The 18,470-nt window shown below is 44.7% G+C and overlaps 1 protein-coding gene across 2 annotated transcripts in view; it reads right to left on the bottom strand.

Moving 5' to 3' along the window:
* Nucleotides 1-11,410: 11,410 nt before the first annotated feature.
* The window catches only part of LOC146234279 (ADP-ribosylhydrolase ARH1-like), a 34,053-nt gene continuing 26,993 nt past the window's right edge, over nt 11,411-18,470 (bottom strand). Inside the window, exon 15 of one of the 2 annotated variants that reach the window (XR_014741630.1) lies at nt 11,411-11,712. The gene's annotated coding sequence lies outside the window, so the exon portion shown is untranslated. The remainder of the gene's footprint in view (nt 11,713-18,470) is intronic. The other variant, XR_014741638.1, reaches the window with a different exon arrangement.

Below are 18,470 nucleotides of genomic sequence, written 5' to 3'. Positions count from 1 at the left end.
TTTCGAATATCCGGATAATCTATTTTATTAATGTGGTTCCGTTATGTAATTAGCCTGACGTGACGCAAAGCATACAGTAAACACATGAACCACCACACATTCTGGCAATAATTGGGACTGTTAAACTATTAAATTAAATAAGGGTTGAATAAAGAAAACAAATGAAAAATCAATTTATTAACATGACGAAAAGACAATGAACTTGAAAAAACGTTGCGTCTTCAGACGTAGGCTCTAAATTTGGCGGAAAAGCGATTAGCCTATTATTATGTGAAATAAAAAGTAGGCTACATTGGACTAAATTAAACACATTGGGTAGGCTATCCTCCATAAAAACGAAAGACACACGGAGAAATATTGCATATTAACTTGGATATTAACTTGGAACCGGAATCCTATAGGATACGGTGCGCCACCACACATTGCGAACATAAACAGCCGATAACGCTAGCTCTACATGGCTACTGGTAAGAAAATAAATAAGCCACAACTGCATTACCCATACGCATTTTTATTCAGGAGAATTAGCATGTAAACATGCTCAGGGGAGAGGCTAGTACGGAGTCGATTTACGAGCAGGCCGGCGTAGAAAAGACCGCAGGAACTGAGGTTGTTGCGTGGTACTGCTTAGCCAGGACACTATGCTTCTTGTAGCGCCAAATGAAATGAAAGGAGACTCGTAGCAGAACGCAGGCGTAGCCTACCTTTTTTGATGGTTTTCATCATTTTCTAACGTCACAACTATTTCACAACATGACGCGACGGTTTTTCAATAAAACCTTTTTTTTTATCAAACTATGCTCATAAGTATTCGAAAAAAGTATTCGAATACTAACTTACTTTAGGATATCCGGATATTCGATTAACCACGCCCATCCCTAGTAGCTTTCATTTGTTTGAGGTGTGTATAGATGCACATGAGGAGGGGTTCAGTCTATGGGATTTACTGTCAATGGGTACACATTCATAAAGACAGACACTAAATTATTGAATGAAGCTTTGCTCAATGAATCATTGACATATTTCACAAGAAGCATCCCTCCACCCAATTCAAAGGAAACGCCACCCATTTTCTTTCAATTGAAGTAATACTGGTCTCGAAAACTGAACCTCTGTGACCCCAGCGACAGGTTGTAGCGTTAAAGGTAATACATCTGCCTTTCTCCTCCATCCTGATCCACTCCTGTCAGACTGTCTTTGCATCAGGCAAATGAGTCTAATCGACACTCTTCACTGACACATTAGCCCTCCCAGAAAGGAGAGATCTATATGTGACCACAGTCTGAAACAATATCGGCCTGGCTATCCAGCCCTGAAATCCTTTTATTGACACGGTTTGACGGACTGAGTACAGGGCAGAGCTGAAAGCCTAATACTGAAGGATAAACAGCTTTGCTGGGGGGAAATTGTCTGTCAACTCTGGCAACCTGACTTTGTGGATATAAAGTCTTAGTCCTGAGACACTCAGGCAGGGACAGCACTCTCCCTGCTTCAGTCCTTCCTGGGGGGGGGGGGGGGGGGGGAGTTCATTTTATTCCCCAACCTGAGTGACTTCACACACCACAATTCTCATGGACTCAGGAGTTTTCCCTTTCTCTCTTTTCTATATCTGTCTTTTGCTATCTCTCTTTCTATTTGTCTCTTTCTGTCTCTCTTGTTTCCTCTGTTTTTCTCCATCTCTCCCTCTTTCTGTCTCTGTCTTTCTTTCTCATGTTTGGTGTAAAAAGAGGAGAAATTATGGAAATGTGCTTGTTTTAAACTTAGCCAGTCTGCTATTTGTGAATTCCATCAGACCATGAAAGTGTCAGAGCTGTGTTAGAGTGGTCAAATCAATACCGCTCAGTCCATAAGAATGTTTTTATTTGGGAAAAGCTAAACCAACCATGGAAATGATTGATTGAGTCAGAGGTGACACATCTGGATAGAACTCTGTGGTTGAAGAACGTATTTGATTCATGAGGGTAGTCATGCCTTTCACTGGAATTTCATCATCACTCTGTGAACCTCCCTCAAACGCTCTCTGGATTTGAAAAATGAATTGTGACAATGTAATCCCCTTCAATCTCCCAAACTGGAGAGTTTCCATGCTACTCCGGGTCAAGCTGATATGCACCGTGCAACAAAATAAATATTTGGCTGCTCCTGCATGGTTTCTGTAAAACAGTATTTGGCTTTTCGGACTAGAAATGGCCTTGAACACCACGCCTGGTTGTTCAGCTCTGGTTGGTCATCTTTGACCGCTTCTCTCCACCAACCATGTGAAGAGGAAACCATTCAGAGAACAAAGCTTGTTTTTATTTTGTATTTTAGCTTTGAACTCACGCCACAAATATGTGTCAGGTCATAAATATTTGGTAAAAATGGCATGTCAACATGTCTCTCCACGGACCTAAGTGCCAGACCATGGAGTCTTCTACTGTTTCTGGTCTAGCGGATGTCACTAAAGTAGCTCTCCCTGAGGACAAGGACACCATTAGTGAGCAGACTTAGAAATGTGTTACATCGCTGTACTCCTTTTCTTGGAAACCACCGTTTAAGTAGTTCAGATAGAGATGTTGTCTGATCTGCCTGGGAATTAGAGATCCACAAACATGCAATCTAATCTACAAATGACAGCAGTGAAAATAGACATGTATAAAATCTAAACACAAAAGGTTAGATCTAATCTAATCTGCTGGTGCAAAGGTTTTCAGTTTGAGAGAATAAGCTGTTTTAAAGCCAACTGCGGTTTGACATTTTAACACAGTGATGCTTGTTTTAAATGGGACATTTGACGTTGTGTGTATGAAATCCTGCAGTCTTGTGAGCAGGGTTGACTGCTTCTGCGTAACCCCGCCAGGGGGTAAACCTGATAGACACTCATGATGAGCACTGTAATCTTTATGAAAACCCAAAGAAACCAAATAGCACAACAATCAGTTGTGTGCATCTCCTTTTAAGATCAGTAACACATGGAAGAGGAACCTGCGGAGGTCTGGGGAGGGAACCAGTGACCGAGATCCCGGGTCACAGATTAAAGCCTAAAAGTTTGAGACGTTTCCCCTGGAATGCCCAAGAACTCTGCTTTACCAAGGTTTTTTTCCTGCCAGGAACAAATGGTCTTGCTGGGTAAAGTTAGCTCTCTGAGGGCTTGGGTCGTTCTGAAGCTCCCAGGGAGGGCTATGGTTACAGACTCCTGTGTAAACACAACATTCTGACAGGGCACCTCATTCAGCTTCATGGAGCCTTTGTGTGGCCTGGGACAGGTGGACCTGCTTTTGTTTCCTTAACAGAAATGGGGGTAAATCACAATGGCAGAGTTTGGGCTGAAACTGTATTCATTAGGAGTGCCCTGGTTGGACCTGTGCCAGCTAGTGAGGCTGGACTGTGAGTGGAGGCATTGCAGAGCCTGTGCCAGGTAGAAAAGTAAGAGAGAAGGAGATAGAAGAGATGGGGTGATTCAGGAAGAAAGAGAGAAGGCAAGGGTGAGAGAGAAAGACAGACATTAGTGTGAGAGAAAATTAAAAAAGAGTAAGAGAGAGAGAGAGAGGTACAGAGATAGACAGAGAGAGACACTTGCTGACAGGGAGAGGCAGGACAGGACACCCAGCAGCTTGTGTACACGCCAGTGGTAGATGGTTGAGGGGAAGAGGTGTGGTGGGGGAGGTATGGGGAAGGGGTGGGAGATGTATGGGGGAGGGAGAGGGGTAGTTGAGGTACGGGGAGGGGTGGAGGTTAAAGTAAAAGTTTGATACAAAGCCTCTGTTGTCGGGCCCGCTGCAGCAGTCGAGCTCTCCCAGGGAGGCGTCACCACACAGGGTCCTGCTGCGCAACGTCGCCTTTCTTTATGGTGCATACGTGCGGCAGGATGGGGAGAGGGGTCAGGGGGAGGTGGAGGGGGGCGGTCGAGAGCGGTCCACAGAGGTCCCCAGCTGTAGAGCATAAATCCAGTGCCCAGCCCAGTCATGTGAGGAGCTTCCCTCCCCATTACTAATTGCTGGTGAACACCACCACTCTGCCCTCTACAGAATGTTCCTGCATAGCTATTTCACACTGACGTCCTACTTAAGAGCTAAATAAGTGTTCGGGTCTGTCTCCAGTCCTGGATATAATAGTTCAGAGCTTGGGTTTATTTCCTCGTAACACACTCTTGTAACTAATCCCAACCTCCTGTTATTCAATACAACTTCAGACTGCTTTGGTGATAGTCAAGGTCTTGTAATACAGTAATAATATTAAACTCCATGAAGAACACCAGTTGATTTGATCTGACAGCTATGTTTTCAAAGATATTTGAGGGCATTTCGGCTTTATTGGGATATACAGTGAAGAATTACATGAAATGTAGGGGAGAGAGGGGACAACATGCAGGAGATGGTCAGGCCGGTAGTTAGTTAGTTAGTTATTTAGTTAGATAGATCAAAATGGATGCCAATAAGATTCTGAATGGAAAGTTTACTTTTAAGAAGTTGCCAAATGGTTCCATTGACAAGACAAAAGTGATCTGTGTGTTTTGTTGTTGTGAACTGAGCTATCATCGAAGCACGTCCAGTCTGAAATACCACTTGATGGACAAGCACACAGCTGATGCAAATTCTCCACCTCCTCGTTTTCAATAAAAAAAACAACATTTGCACTAAGCAATCCAATCCACTCTTCCATGTTGATAAGAGCATTAAAATGAGAAATAATAATGGGACAAAAAGAATTCAAGGGACATTTAGAATAGATAAAAATGTGCGATTAAGTGCGAGTTAACTATGACATTAATGCAATTAATCGCGGTTAAATATTTTAATCGTTTGACAGCACTAATACATACATACATACATACATACATACATACGCACATACGCACATACATACATACATAGAGATTGACATAGATAGACAGAAAGATACAAAGAAAGATAGGTTGTACTTCATATGTGCCATTGGGTGAAAAGGGCTGCAACTGTTAAGATTGGGACATGTGTGGGGGAACGACAGGAAGCTGAAGGCATCCTTCAGGTATGTGCTTTCAGAGGCCACGTCAGTGCAGAGGTGTACGTGTGTGAAAACACTCAAGTTAAAACTTGTCTTGTCAGCTTTTGATGTATGTGTGTTGAGCTCTGTTAAATCTAGCTCGAACAACAAAGCAAGTTATTTCCAAAGTGCTCCTCCTGATCACAAGTATGTTCAGAAAAAAACTGACACCATGGAAGTGTGTAGATAATGTGGTTTTATACTTTCAGAAGACTGAAAGGGGAAATATATTGCTGTGTTGTAACATTTTCCATGTGGTTTGGTAATTCTGTAAAATGTTTACTCGATTATCATTGATGGGAAGTCACTGTTGCATAATATGGGTCATAAACCCACTGTCTTACACACTTCCTGTTTCAGAACACACTTCCTGTCAGCATATTCCACATGGTCCTCATAACCTCTCATCACACTCCAGGCTGGATCCAATTTCCACCAAATATAGAACAAGGCTTGACCTCTTTCACACCATTTCACTTTCAGACCCAAGGTCAGCCATTCTCCCCGATGCTAATGATACGGAGTTCTGAATTATACATACTGGGTGTAACACCTGAGGGTTGTAGTAGTTTGTAGACGCTAGGTAACAGACAAGGGCCTCTGACTCGATGATTAGTATGGGCGCTCAAGTAAGACGTCTCAGTCTCCCTAACAACACTACTCCCTCTCCGTTAGGGATGTGAGCACCACGGTAACATAAACCTGCTCACCAGCAGATTATACAGGCTGAGTGCTTGCTCTAATGACAAGGGTGCCATGTGATTCCATTTGTCTCCTCCACCACAAGGCTGGCTCGAACATAGGTGTAAGTTGAGACGGCGTAAGTGAAGATGATGGGGGTGATGAATTTCCGCACCAACCTAAGATCAATCGACGCTACAAAAAGGTTAAGAGTTAATGTTGCATGAGGTTGACATGGGGCTGAAATTGTTTCTGAAAAAGGTTTTGTCATGACCATCTGACCAAATCAGAATGAGACATCCCATTGTCTTCAATAAAGGAAATGGTCAATATAGTGCAATAAACTTGATTTAGTGGTGTAGACTATGTTTGAAAGAGGTACTGTGAGGTTGTCTTCTCATGTGTGAAAGATTTATAGCTGTGCACCTAAATAAACAACGCAAGGCCCCCCTCCCCTGGTACCTCTCATGTATATATATGAAGGTAGACCCCAGCCTGCTCCTGTAGACCTGTCACACTTACAGGACACAGGGAGGATGTGTACCTTGGGTCACCTCTCTCAATCCCTATTTCTTCTCTTTTTGTATCAATATTTCTGTCTCTCTCTCTCATTTATCGCACTCTCTCTCTCAATCTCCCTCCCTTCCTCGCTCACTCCCTATCCCACACCCTCTCTCTCTCTCTCTCTCTCTCTCTGCCTACCTCTTTTTCTTATCTGTGACAGGAAGCACAAAGGTGAAAATATTTTCAGGCAGATTATACATGGAGTAGGATTTATCTTTGGGGACTAAAATGGCATTATGTAATTGTTTTGAACCGCTTAGGTTCAGCTCATGTTGATGTGCTTGTGTGATTACTCAGATGGCAAAACAGTGATTCATATTGTGTCAACACACAAAGTATGGCAGTTCTATGCATTAAACCTCTAGTAATCTTTATTTCAGACATAGCTACAATATGTTTACAATATTTATTGCTATATACAGGAAACTACTATAAAGGTATATATTTATATAGGCTAGTGCTTGTGACAGCGCAGGATGTCAACATTAATAGCATTCTCGGTTGAGCTGTAACGTTAGCTAGCTCAGTGGTGCAAGGTGAGCTAGCAGTATTAGTTAGCTACAAAATAATCGGCACCATCTAGAAATGTTGGACTTTGAGGAAGACATCAAAATGTATCCTGCTTGACCATACTTATTTCTCTCTGTCTTTCCCCTCCCTTCCTCACTTGCTCCTCTCTCAAAATAGAGCAAGCCTGTTCTGTCCAGGAACCCTGTCTTGGGGATCCCTGTTAGAGCCCTCCTGGGTACCAGAGGGATCTGGTGATGGATCTGCTACAGCAGGGGTTGCTTGTGGTTTCAATGTGGCTCCATACGTGGTCCTGCCACCTCCCTTGGCATGACAAGCATCCCGTCAGCCTCTGATCCTGGTGATCCCGGACTCTTTCCCCAAGAGCCCGGCCTTGACAGACACGCCCGGAATGGTGGAACCAGCTGTCAGGACCACAGATCTGTTGTTCTTGATTCAGGGGAGGCGGGGAGGGCGTGGGGTGTGTATGTATAGCTCAGTGCTGTCCATGGATACTGTGACCCAGACTCCTTCCCTTCACGTGTCAAGCCCCCCGGCTGCTGACCTATAACAGGCTGGAGCGCAGGGCCATGGGCTACAGGGGAACGTCAGGCTGGTGTTTCATTACTGAGGATCCAGAAATAGAATGACTCGGGATAACGGTAATAACGTCTCAGCTATGGAGATGGATGGAGCGCGGTGAGGGGAGGCGAGGGGGTTGAGAGTCCCTGGAGGTCAAACGTGTGTTATCAGCCTGGAACACCTTCCTTTGGTCTTCTGCACAAGGCAGATTTATGGTGTGTGTCTGTGTGTGTATGTGTGGTGGGGGGGTTGTCGGGCCTGCAGTGGGACTGGCCTACTGTACAGTTGAACCGCTACATCTGTAGCTCTCTCTGAAGAGGTTGGCTTGACTGGCAAGGTCATCATTCTCTATGAGCAGCCATTCGCCAGAGCCATTCGCTCTCGCTTTCTTACCCTCCAGGCCCCCTTCTGTATCAGGTCTCCCAGGCCAAAGATAATTGATTCAGGACAGTGTGTCTTCTTGTTCCAGAGAGCAGAAGTTGTCCCTGAACATCTGCTAGAGTAGAGTTCAGCCTTTTATAAGCCTATATAACCCTACAGTATAGAGCTGGCTGAGAGGGGAAATCAAACATGAGAGCCAATATTGATCAACTCTCAGAAGGGCAGTCAGAGACAGCCTTGTGTGTTCCTCACACATTCCTGTGTTAATGTGCAGCACAGTAGTGAAGGTGAAAACCATGTGATGCATAATAAATTACCTCAAACTTCTTATTTTCAGTTCTGCTGATAATGTTTCACGAGCCAGATTCGATTAGGTGCGGTGGTGGTATTTTGACATGGTCCCTGATTTGAAATGGTGCGTTGGTTTATGATTGCCCATTCGAGCTCCTGACCCAGATGCCATTCAACACAACCTGGAAAAGAAACAAGTCAAACAAGTGATTACCTAAGACCTTACCTATGAAGAGAGAAACAAAAGTGACACGCATGCCCCTTGAAATCTTTCAGCAACTCAGCACATTAAGCTCAGCGGCAATAAAGCTGACAGCTAGTATCCTGAACTCACACTGGCATTGCAGTTATTTGACATAAGAAGTACTTCAATTAGTGTGTGATACAGCACTAAAGGCAATTGAATACATATATCCATTCCAGACATCTGCTAACAGAGTGAGTGACCCGTATCCCACCTACGATGCACTGTATCTGGGTATGTTCAGCCGGCTCTTACCTTGGAGGGCTGTTTGGTCTCGGCTCAGTGACCTGTTACACAGTGCACCCAGACAAAGGCAGTAATTCAGAGGATGAAATGTTAGATGTTTTTGTCCTGTGGATTTCTGAAAGCAACAATGTGACCTATTGTGTTGCTGTAGCAGGAGGTATAGAGTCACACCGCTCTGTGTGTGGCTGAATGGCCAGGACGTTTTCCGAGGCATGTTTGCAAGAGGGAGATCAACAGAGAGCGACATACTGAGACCCACAGAGAGAAAAAAAGGATGAGAATGAGTAAAAGAGAGAAAGAGGCCCAGACAGAGAATGAAAGGGTAAGAGTAAGAAGCTTCTGGAGAGACCAGGCCTGCTGAGTGTGTTGCTCAGAGCTGAGGTAGATATCTCCCTGGGTATCTCCAGGGCAGCAGCATTATTACAACCTGGCTCAAGGTAATAACAACCAGGGGGGCCGTCACAGCAGTGAGACGTGGCCCAGACTTCCTTCTCCTTAGCCTGGCCGCAGCGGATTTTATTACAGGTTCCACAGCTGGCCGGTGCCCCAGGGATCAGATAAGCCTGAAGTTGTTTACCATCTTCCAGGCCTGTCCCTAAACTCCCCCACACCACCCCAGGCCCCTTGGCTCCCCAGACCCCCCAGCCCTCCACCAACCCATATCTACTCAATGTAATGGTACCCCCAGGCACCAGGAAGTGTTTCAGCAGCAGTGTGTTGTGGCAGTAATGGAATGTGGATAATGGTTTCAGCTGAAGTGCGCGACTTGGGCAGGGGGAGGGTAGGGGGAAGGGAGAGAGGTTGAAGTTGAGGGAATAGAGGGGGGGGGGGGGGGATAGAGGCTGAGTTGGTTGCTGTGACAACCCCCATAAGCTTGCCAAATGTAGACAAAAAACATGCAGTACGTAATAAACAGCAGTGCTTGTCTGGGTTAGGAGACGTACATATGGATTCAGCTGACAGGAGGTGGTGGGGAGTGGGGAGTGGGAATGGTGTTTAAACATTGCCATGAAGTGGGGTCTGGCTAGAATAGTTAACATGTTCACACAATCCACTGTCTTGTATTGCAGCATATTGTCAAACCTTCAACACGTTTCCAAGATCATTCACAGCTGAATAATGATTATTGTGTCTACACATGCACAATTACATAAATTCATGTCCAAAGTGACATGAAAGTGCATGTTGTAACGCAGCAGGTGATCAAGAATGACAAGATCCCAGTTCACAGTTGATCAGAGTGACATGCTGTACAGAACCACAAATCCGGACTGTCTTGATCTCTCCCTCTGTTGTCCTCCCCACACACAGAGCTCCTACCCCAGAGAGACACCAGCAGAGAGGCGCCCGCCAAGGATGATCGCTCTCTAAACAATGTGGCGAGCAGCAAGATGAAACAGACGGCCATTAGTCCTGCCAGCCCTCTCTCTCCTCAGAACCCAGTCTCAGCCAATCAGCCAACGTCACTCACAGGATACAGCCTCCTTATTCCCAGAAGCCCCAGCGTTTGACCAGACATTCTCTGATGGCGTTCCTCTCAGACGGTGCTTTGGGCTTGAAAGACAACAGCAGATTCCAACTGTTTTTCATTTATGGCTTCTGTGATAAAGTGCTTGTTCCTGGCATTGATTTATTGTTGTCTAATCATCATACAGAACATGTTTGTGTTGATTTATGGTTGTATATCTACTGATGGAGTACTGTGTGTTTGTGGTGACTTTGCCAAGAAGTGAAGGGAGATGATGGTCTGCGTTTCAAGGCCTGCATTCTAAATACGCTCTTTCTGACCATACCAGCGTCTTAGCAGCCAACAGGCACACATAGGCTGCGAGCCAATCATAGCTGAAATAGACGCACCGAAACCCTACTCCCTGGTAACCCCAAACCATTATCACTGTGGATTACAGTATTATACACTATAGAAAGAGAGAGAGACGGAGAGAGGGGAGGGGAGAGAGGGTGAGGGAGGCAGAGAGAGAAGACCGGGGGAGAGAGAGGAAGAAAAACAGAGCGTGCGTTCTAGGGAGGGTGTTTCGGTAAATGGATCCCTTACAGGGATGTTTGATTTGGTTCCAAACACTTGGCTGTCTCCTAATAACATACAGCAGCTGCAGGAGTGGAAATCCCGTCACTTGGTTTGGCGTGACGGTGTGAGAGCTATGCTGTTGATGTTCATACCGAGCTCCAAACACAGACACTGGGCGTTGTCCTGTTACCACCGAGAACCCACAAGGTGGACAATTGGCAACCTCTGAAAAGGCCAACAAGTTTGACCGCCTCTCCATAATCTGAGAGTAACCTGGCCCGGTGAGAAAGGGATTTAAATACCTTACAATTTGTTTTTCCATTTAGCAGACAATTTTCTTCAAAGCGATATACAAATAGTGTGTATAGAAAGTACAGCAGAATATCAAGGATCAGAAGTAAAACGTTCTACAGTGTTTTAAGGGTTAGGGTCAAGGAACAGTCTGTATTTTACCACGCCCAGTTCACCAGGCAGTGTGACATACCAAGCAGTTTTTGTATATATTTCTAAGTATTGCAGGGTGGGTTCAGTGAGGTCAGGGTTTTCTGTCAGGTAGAATAGGATCACACGTAGGCATGTTTTTACATGTTCATCACAAGCTGGATGGAATAACCAGGTGTGTAAACATCCATCGCAGAGTGTCAGCTGGGACTGGTTCTACCTGATGTGCAGGCAATTCCTTGGAGAATACAAACACTACACTCAGGGCACATCTTGTTCAAAACGTTTTTCCCTTCAAAATCTCACTTTAAATAACGTGAGACGAATTCTCCAGTGTATGAACTCCACACTCCTGTGTTTATTCGGCCGGCATTGTGTGGTTGAGTGATCCCATTGTTAAACACTATAGTAAATATGCGAGTGTTGCCTGAAGTCAGGTTTCCCACCAGACTCTGGTCCAATCACTGAGCCCCGTGTGAAAGATAGCCCTCCCCTGTGGGTACAGGGGGGTGCTGGGTGGGAGGACACAACCGTGGGACGGTCTTTGTTGTCGTGGTAATGGACACAGTGGGGGACAGGGCTTTAATGGAGTTATATGGGCTTTCTTAAATCCACACCATAATCTACAATTTCCATAACAAAAGCTTGGACCCACTGTAACAAGGGGTTCCTCCCCTTCTTTTCTTCCTCTGGTGGGCGTTCTGTCTGTCCACATGCTTCAACTCGTTGACGATTTCCTGTTGGTCTGTAAACGGATAAACAGAGAATTCAAAACTTGAATCAAAATCTAAACATCAAAACTGGAGACTCCTCTTTACCTTGAATAGTAGTTATTGTTGCTTACATTTACATTTAGTCATTTAGCAGACGCTCTTATCCAGAGTGACTTACAGGGTAAGTACAGGGACATTCTCCCCGAGGCAAGTAAGGTGAAGTGCCTTGCCCAAGGACACAATGTTATTCGGCACGGCCGGGAACCGAAACAACAACCTTCTGATTAATAGCCCGACTCCCTACCCGCTCAGCCATCTGACCCCCATCCTTACAGGGTCATTGTGTCAGTTTGTGCCTTTGTTAAGTTTGTTGATTTTTTCCTTGACTTGAAACTAATATACAGTCTGTTATTGGGGTGATTGAATAAAGGAGCAGAACTATTGTAATCTCTATGAGCATGTTGAGATAGGGCAAAGGTTCCTTCACAGGTTGAGCAGGCGTGTTGAAACAGTCCCCTTCAAGTGCCCACGCCTTTGGTTACCTCCTAGACTCTCTGAGGGCTGGATGAGAGGTGAGACACCCCCCCCTCCTCCTAATTCTCCCTAGGATATTCCTGTCAGAAACTATTGACAGCTTCTTACTTCCTCACTGTCCCGCAAGGATATTGTGGTATACGTGACTCATCAGTGTGCTTTTGTATAATTCTTCTACGCTTCATTGGACGGTTATCGGCTCTGCGATTAATTAGCATATCATGATGCAATTTGTGACTCAACTGCTCCCCTACTTGGAGAGGAACACTTACTGCAGTGGCCAACCAGAGGACAGGGATGTTGTTTTATCACAACTGTATCCAATCCGATTCTTGGTACTGTCCAAAACACACATCAAATGCATTCTAGTCAAAGGTCTGTCCGTATTACTCCACACCTTTCTTCTTTGGGTTTCTCCGGTCAGGTGGGTTACAGCGGCTTTTCACAGACATACTCTGTGCCATTCATACTCTGTTTAATCCACAGATAACTTCCTCTTTCTCCTGTCCATGCCCTTGTGTCGGGCCTGCTCCTGCCCCGCTCTCATCAAGGAGAACATCTCTCCTTTGTTCTCCAGATCTGCTTTGTTGGTTCAGTCATCAGGATGTCATGGACACTACTACGAAGGCACCTCAGATATCATGGAAAAGAGATGGATACTCCAGAGTAGGAGGAAATGATACATCTTTTAACTTGTGCTGTCAGTTTAACGCATTATTAACGGTGTTAACGCAAACCCAAATTAACGGTGTCAATTATTTTATCGCACGATTAACGGTCTTTTTGGCCTAGCAAACTTTTTAGTTTTTTTCACATGCTGTTGCAACAACTACCTACGTTAGAAAAACTACAACACCACACCGGATCTAGCTAGACCTGAAACAAAACAACAGGCACGCCACACACACTTGTTTGGCTTGCGAGCCGGCTAAAGAGTAGTAGCAGAGCCCGTTTACCGATATTATACATTCTCTGGTAGTAGGCTAATGTGTAACGTTTTGAATGGATGGCGAGCACGAGATGCCGAAATGGATGACAACAAGATTCTGAATGGAAAGTTTACTTTTAAAAAGTTGCCAAATGGTTCCATTGACAAGACCAAAGTGATCTGTGTGTTTTGTGGTTGTAAACTGAGCTATCATCGCAGCACGCCCAGTGTGAAATACCACTTGATGGCAAAGCACACAGCTGATGCGAATTCTCCGCCCCCTCGTCAAAGCCAGGCGATTGCAATGTTGTTTTGAATAAAACGAGTTAACTATGACATTAATGCGATTAATCGCGATTAAATATTTTAATCGTTTGACAGCAATACTTTTAACCAATGAAGCTTAGCATTACTTTTTAGATACATTGTTAACCTTAGCTTGGTATCTGGTCCTTACTTCACAACAACAAAAATGTCACTAAGATATATATTTTTTGTGTATTTGATTATGCATTAACATGAACAATATGTTTACTTGCACCTTTAAATGTCTCAGGGTGATCGATTCTCACCCTGAGGCAGTACAGGTTTGGCCAGTGGCAAGGTTGGCTTTAAAGGTCACATGATATGCTGTTTTTGGATGCTTTTATATAGGCCTTAGTGGTTCCCTATTACTGTATCTGAAATATCTTTCCCGAAATTCAGCCTTGGTGCATAGTTACAGCCACTACGAGCAGTCCCACAATGAGCTTTCCTCAAAATGAGCTATTTCTGTGTCAGTAGCTTAAAATGCTAATGAGGAGGAGAGGTGCGGCAACATGCGCTAATGTTTACAACGGATGTATCGCAATGGCTCGTAGCCCCCGTTGCTGTAAGATGCCTCGAATTTAGCAATTCTCATATGATCACTCTGGTTTGCTGAGGTGCACACTCATTGTCATTTCAATGAGGAGAAAGGCGGATATCGCGCGCCATAACACCAACAGCAGAACGGTTACCCAAATAACAAGAAATGTAAAACACTCGCGTTACTGCGTGAACAAGGAGAGTTAGTAATGATCCAGACTTTAATTTCAGCAAGGCCAGCTTTGTATTGGCTCAAGTTGAGGAAACAGTAGTGGCTGAAATGTTTGACGCAGACATACAAAACTGTGAAGTTGTGTCGGCGCATTTCAAGCAAAAATATAATTAAGATACTGGTTGTGCAGAGGCTTGGATGAAGGAACTAAATAAAGACTTTTGTTTTGATTTGTACATCCAAACACTGAGAAACTGTTATGCTTCGTTCGTTTGCTAGCCATGATGTCTTTCCAGGAAAAACCGATATCGCACTTGCCTTTGCACGATCGTAGCTCAGTTTTTCATGGGCGGGCCAGATTATCTGGGCGGGCAAAGCAGAGAGAAGGGCGGTAGCCTGGCTCGTTGTGACCTCACAACAAAGAGATTTTCAAACCGAGCGTTTGAGCCTTTTTTTTTTCAAAGCCGGAGAAAAATACCCAGGGCTTGGTTTACACCTATAGAGGGTTTTCACGGCACGTCATCAGACCGGAAGTCGCCATATTGGAGGCACTCCGCATCACAACAAAGCACAGGCACTGAAGTATATACCGAACGTCGTCAAGGAAAATGGTTAATTATTGCCGTGTTTTACCAGTTGTACCAATAGGACAGATTGAGAAAAACATTTACAATATTATCGACTTCCAAAAGTTATTAAAAACCAGGGAGAGGAATGTCAGAGATTATCAAAGTAAAGGAGGCGCTTGTGGTTGGCAATGCTCAACCAAGATCTACATGGGGAAAAAACACAATTGAGAGTCACTTGGCTACACCTTGAGTATCGCAATGTTATCATACAGTTAAGGTTAGGTTGGTTAAAGACGTTATTGCATTACTTACTTTGGCCTTCACAATACCACGGTCGTTGATAACTTGGTACTGAGTCTCCCTCACCCATCCACACACCATCTGGTTATAGGCCTCCAAACCTTTGTAGGATTTAAGGTCTTCCGCTGTGTATGGGCTCGGTGAGAAAACCAGGTATAGTTGACTATATCGGGATAAGCAACTGAAGGAAGAATCACGGGGTTGTCACGGATCCAAGAGGGAGCTAACGCTAACTCTGCACCACCAATAAATCGTAATTTCTCGAAATATCGCACATTTTCTTGTGGTCCAAGTCCTTACCTATATGCCTTTGCATCTTAGACGCGTTTTGATGAGCTTTTTGGTTGTTTATACATGGCTACATTCACTTAAAGTATCCAAAGCGCATAATACTCCAGTGTACTCCGTTGGAGTCCAGAACGTGACGTCAGTGAAAACCCTCTATCGAAAATTCTAGCCACTGGGGGACCAAAGGCAGGCTAGGGGAACTCATCTTGGCCGGGTTTCCCAGATTTGTTAAGAAGCTCTTAACCTGTTAATTAGTAGCGTCACGTATATGTGATCGTTCGAAAGCGGGCCCCACAGAGTACCGTCACACGTGTGATTCTGAACATTCCAACCAACTATTTTCCGATAGACAAAAACAATATGACAAACGCTATAGTATGGCTTCAAAATGTACAATTAGGAGGCTGACAAGTTACACTAGCAGGTAGTAGCATTGCTGCGAGTGTTATGCTAGGTTGCTAGGTAACGGAAGATAACTAAAGCTAGCTAGCTTCCGTTTTGAAAAAATAACTCACTCTGGTGGAAGCTTCGGTAATATTTACAATTCACTCCTCAATAGGTTAACGCTAAGATCTTCTCAGGAACGTTCTAAGAGCGCGGTAGAACGCTCTTAGAACTTTCCTAAGAAGATCTCAGCGTTAAGAGCTTCTTAACGAATCAGGGAAACCCGGCCATTAATGTTAAATAACGTCCTAAAGTGACGTTTTCATGTCATGTGACCTTTAATGAGCTGGCTGGGAATTGTATCAGGACCTGTTCCTCCCTGAGAACGAGAGAGGCCTCCAGGCCCCCTGTCAGCCTGGATACAGCCAGAACCTCTGGCCTTGAGTGAACACGCTGGGATCCCATCACTCATCTCCTCATACGAGCCAGGGTTGCCAGGCAACCGTGACTGGTCACCTGACAGAGCCAGGGATTCCAAGGGAAGGCTCTAGATTGGGGTCGGGGTTGTATGTATGTGCTGCTGTCTGTGAATGTAGGTGTGTGTGTGTGCATGATGTCTGTGAGCATGTGTGAGCTTGTTTTTAAATATTTCCTCTATTATATATTTTTCTGTGAGCATGTGCAAAGCGTGCATGCATGAGAGCGGGTTGTGTTTTGCATACCTGTAATAGAAGCAACTGCGCAGCTTCTATTTGTGGCAGGGGGAGGGTTGAGGAGGGAGGATTGCAAAGCTGCTGACAAGGGGGCTGCTGACAAGGGGGCCCCTGGGCCTGTTAAGAAGTGTAGAAATCTACATGCTCTGGACACACTGCTGGACTGTATGCTTCAGTGTAGCAGAGCTGTCCACAATCGGTGCTGCAGTACTATGTATGCCTCTGGTTATCTAACAAGTATCTCTGTCTGTCTGTTTGTGTATTTGTCTGTGTGTGCGTGCATCTGTGTGTAAATAACATTCCTATGAGCCACCCATGAAAGCAATTTTGTATTGACTTCATGTGGGATTTGATGAGGTGTTCAGGTCCCGGTCATCCTCAGTGTTCACTGGTGACGCACACACACCACAGTCGTCAGAGGAGTGTTTAAACTAGTTTAGCTCACACTCTGTGACAAAGGGACACTGTTTACTTGACACCCTGACAGTCCAGCATCTGGTTAGTCCAGGGGGGTATTCCAGAAAGCAGGTTATGTGACATACCCAGGTAAGTTAACTTCCCAGCTAACACCCACCATTGTAGCAACATTGCCAGTAAGTTGCTGCAACATTGTGTCAGCTAGAGCGTTAATTTCCTCGGTTATGTCGCCTAACCTGCGTTCTGGAATACCCCCCAGGTCTGTCAATATGAACGTGTGCATGATGGGAACCTGTCTCAAGGTAAACATTATTGTTGCAACATCCGTAGAGTTTACACAAGACTCCAAAGTAGTTTTTTATTGTCAAATCATTCAAGAATATTCTGTCACGTAGCTAGCCTCCTAGCACAGATTTGAGAGACCCAACCCTAAGCACTAAGAAGACTGGTCTGCATTCTCTGGGAAAGTGAAAATGATACCATAATGGCGCCATACATCAAGTGTAACCAGAGACCACCGAAATCGACTGGAAATTGATTATCTGATGCAGTTAAGCGCTTTTAGAAGACACTTGAATTACAGTCAAATGAGAACCCCAGGATGGAATGAAAGTCTTTGTTTGACACTAAGATGGTAAAACATGTTTGATCGAGAGTCATCATTGATTGGTACTATTTCTTTTTTCCCTTAAATAGAGTTGCTATGCAGCCAGTCTGATTGTCTGTTTCTAGTTCAATGTTGGATTGAGACAAATACAGTGAGCAAGATGATGACCTATCTAGCTTTGACCCATATATGTTTAGCCTCTCTGTTAAACCACCTGCAAACCTGCTTGGTTAAGATGAGCGCATAGGGTTGAGTTCTGTTTGAAGATGGCTCACTGTGTATTACAGCTCATCAAAGGAATGATTTGCAGTGTTTGCATACTGACTGTGCAGTGACATTCATGGTTCAACAAAAGCCTGAGCTCAATACCAATCTGGAGTATCAAATACAGAAATACCCGTGGAAGACTGAGACAATCTCACTTTCTTCAGTGATCTCACCCATCTCTCCTCCCTTCACATTTGAACACATTTCCATCGACACAAAACTACCTGACTCCAAATAATACATTTAAATACACATAGATAAACACGTATAAATACAGAGGCTGAATACAGGAGATATCACGGTATGTATGTTTTTGACTGGGTGAGGTTGGTCCTTTGCACAATCCTAAAATGTGATCACATCAACAGCAACTTGAGTCCTATGCTAATCCATCCACCCCCATGTTCCTCCTCTCCTTCCTTTCCTTCCTCCTTCCTCTCCTCTCCTTCCCCTCCTCTCCCTCCCATCCTGTAACTCCTCTCCACCCTCCCCATCTTCTCTCCTCTCCTCCCACCTGCTCCTCCTCTCCTAAATTCTCTTGTGTCCTGATCAAACACATGTTGTAGTTCAGTCTCCTTGATGACGGTGACCGTGGTTAAACTCTAGAAGCAGGCAATAAAGCCTCCGATCGACAGATCGACCCCACCCGCCCCCTCTAGACCTTGCCCTCCCACGATCACCCAGACAGTGGAGTGATTAATTCGATAAGAATGGGATTAATGCGCCTCGTGAAGGGTCCTGGAAATGAAGTTAGGTTTCAGTGTG

The sequence above is a fragment of the Hypomesus nipponensis genome, chromosome 23 (assembly GCF_054491055.1).
Source record: "Hypomesus nipponensis isolate SF chromosome 23, ASM5449105v1, whole genome shotgun sequence".
In the NCBI taxonomy this organism is placed as follows: domain Eukaryota; kingdom Metazoa; phylum Chordata; class Actinopteri; order Osmeriformes; family Osmeridae; genus Hypomesus; species Hypomesus nipponensis.
The sequence above is the reverse complement of the archived record's forward strand: the minus strand, read 5'-3'. Positions and strand labels throughout refer to the sequence as shown.